The sequence below is a fragment of the Poromitra crassiceps genome, assembly GCF_964638095.1.
Source record: "Poromitra crassiceps genome assembly, chromosome: 5".
Lineage (NCBI taxonomy): Eukaryota > Metazoa > Chordata > Actinopteri > Beryciformes > Melamphaidae > Poromitra > Poromitra crassiceps.
In genome coordinates this window covers 15,666,258-15,669,063 of record NC_139642.1, presented here as the reverse complement: position 1 = coordinate 15,669,063, position 2,806 = coordinate 15,666,258, and the positions used below count along the sequence as shown (strand labels likewise).

Here is a 2,806-nt window from a genome sequence, read left to right as displayed (position 1 = left end):
CACCGCTGACTTCAGAGAATTTAATTGTCCCGTGAGAATGTACAGTACAGTATATCACAAAACACAGAGGTTTTGGGGCGAGGGATGGGTGTGTGTGTGTGTGTGGGGGGGGTTTAATTCATTAATTGCATGAGCAGCCAACATAATACTCACCCTTACATAATACTAGACTTTAGACGGGTCGTAGCTGATTTATCTCGTTGAAATATTACACCCTTTGTGATGATAGGAAAGTGGAGAACAAAAAGAGAGAGAGGAAGGGGGATAGCGATAATGAGTAGAGGATGAGAGGAAGGAGATACTGGTCCATATGTTCTCCTCTGTTCTGACATAACACCCTTAGTGATTATAGCAATGAGGAGACTGCACTAAATAAACCATAGAGTGATGACGGAGTCGTGGAACAGAGTGGTATGCGTCCTTCATGACTGTATAGCAGTGATCTAGTGTCTTATAGTCCCTGGTGGGGCACCTAATGTGCTGTATTTTTGGCAGTTCACGTTTGAGGTTAGCTCTGTTCAAATCCTACAGCGCTTCCCAACCATTTCCAACTCAGGGCGCGCTTGAAAATCCCAAAACTGTTTGCCGTCCACCTCCGACCCCATAAAAAATACGGAGCCCAAATAATGTGTTCTCAGCGCACTTGTTATTTTCCACAGTCACTAACACAGCATCTGAAACATGTTGCAGCATTTTCACCGTTACACTTTTCAAGGAGCTGTCTGTCCATCAACACTTTTCTTGTGTTTAATGTAAAAAAAGATTTGGTGGCCCACTTGCAATCCCTCTGCGGAACACGAGTTTGGGAATTTTTCACTGCCCGAAAATAATGCGCAGAGATACCATTTTATTGTGTTATTGTCAAAGTCTGGTTGCCAGACAAAACATACAAAAGTAATACCGTCATTCTGTTTCTAACGCACATTTCTGTGCAATTCTGAGAATGTTCACATGGATAATCCTATCACCTACTGCTTCTGTGGCACACAATTGCTCAAGTGACATCACTGATTACATCACTGATGATATCACAATTGCTTGAGTGACATCACTGATGACATCACATTTGCCCAAGTGCCATCACTGATGACATTAAAATTGCTCGAGTGACATCAAAGCTAAACAGATGAGTCGTTATGAGTTTTCTCACATTATTCGTTGAGACGTGAGCTGGCAGAGACTGCCAGACAAGGCGCACTGTCAAGATTATCAGAGACTGCAATAACCAGCCAATTTATGGCTTTGGCAGCAAGCGGTATTGCTGCATCTATTGCGAGCAAAATGAAGACCAAGAAGAAAAACTTTGTTGCTCAGAAAGTGAAGCTCTTCCGTGCCAGCGACCCTCTGCTCAGCGTGCTCATGTGGGGAGTCAATCATTCGATAAATGAGCTAAGCCATGTTCAGATGCCCATCATGCTCATGCCAGACGACTTCAAGGCATATTCCAAGACTAAAGTGGACAACCACCTCTTCAACAAGGAGAACATGCCGAGCCATTTCACGTTCAAGGAGTACTGCCCTCTGTTGTTCCGAAACCTCCGAGAGAGGTTTGGCATTGATGATCAGGACTTCCAGAACTCGTTGACACGCAGCGCTCCCTTGAACCGCGAGGGCCAGCGACGGAACGGGAACCGCTTCCACACCTCCTACGACAAACGCTACGTAATCAAAACCATCAGCAGCGAGGATGGCGTCGAGATGCATAACATCCTCAACAAGTACCACCAGTTCATCGTGGAGTGCCACGGCAACACGCTGCTGCCTCAGTTTCTGGGAATGTACCACCTCACGGTGGATGGAGATGAGACCTACATGATCGTCACACGCAACGTCTTTTCCCACCACCTTTCTGTCCGCAAAAAATATGACCTCAAGGGGTCCACTGTGGCAAGAGAGGCCAGCGACAAGGAGAAGGCCAAGAAGCTGCCCACCTACAAGGACAATGACTTCATCAATGACGGGCGGAAGATCCACATCGACGACGAGAAAAAGAAGATGTTCCTGGAGAAGATCAGGAAAGACGTGGAGTTCCTAGCCCAGCTCAAGCTGATGGCCTACAGTCTGCTGGTGGGGATCCACGACGTGGAGTCGGCCGAGCAGGAGGAGGCGGAGAGCGAGGACAACGAGGGCGAGGAGGAGGGCAAGAGCAACGGAGGGGGTGTCGTCGGGAAGCCGCCCGACAGTCCCAACAGCGCCCTGGACAGCGCCAAGCCTCTGTCGCCCGGAGAGTTTGATCCCACCATTGACGTTTACGCCATCAAAAGCAATGGCAGTGCTCCCAGGAAAGAGGTTTACTTCATGGCCGTCATAGACATCCTGCAGCATTATGATGCCAAGAAGAAGGCTGCCCACGCCGCCAAGACCGTCTGGACCGGGGCTGGAGCCGAGATCTCTACGGTGAACCCAGAACAGTACTCCAAGAGGTTTTACGATTTCATCACCACTATCCTGTCATAGTCCCCAGTGGTGACAGGGGGCACTGCAGGGACACCTGTGGGAAGGGAGGGCGAGTTGAAGGAGTATAGGACAGAGACCAGAAGTGACGGAGAGAACAGGAGAATCAAGAGGTAGACACGATAAGGTGTTGTCATGTGTTTTCTTTTCTTCTTCCTTTTGCAGTCATTGTATTGTCTTGTCCAGTGGTGGAAATGGGGAGGCATTCCTCCTCAGGTTCCCCCTCAAAAACATGTACTCCAATGCAGTAGAGAGCAGAGCAGTTCAGAGCAGTGGAGAGCAGAGCAGAGCAGAGCAGAGCAGTGGAGAGCAGAGCAGAGCAGTGGAGAGAAGAGCAGTGGAGAGGGCGCGG

The 2,806-nt window shown here is 48.9% G+C and overlaps 1 pseudogene across 1 annotated transcript; it reads left to right on the top strand.

Moving 5' to 3' along the window:
- Positions 1-1,236: 1,236 nt before the first annotated feature.
- LOC310777421 (phosphatidylinositol 5-phosphate 4-kinase type-2 alpha pseudogene) lies at positions 1,237-2,457 on the top strand (annotated as a pseudogene). Its single transcript has one exon. The product of its transcript is annotated as a phosphatidylinositol 5-phosphate 4-kinase type-2 alpha pseudogene (transcript).
- The last annotated feature ends 349 nt before the right edge of the window (positions 2,458-2,806 follow it).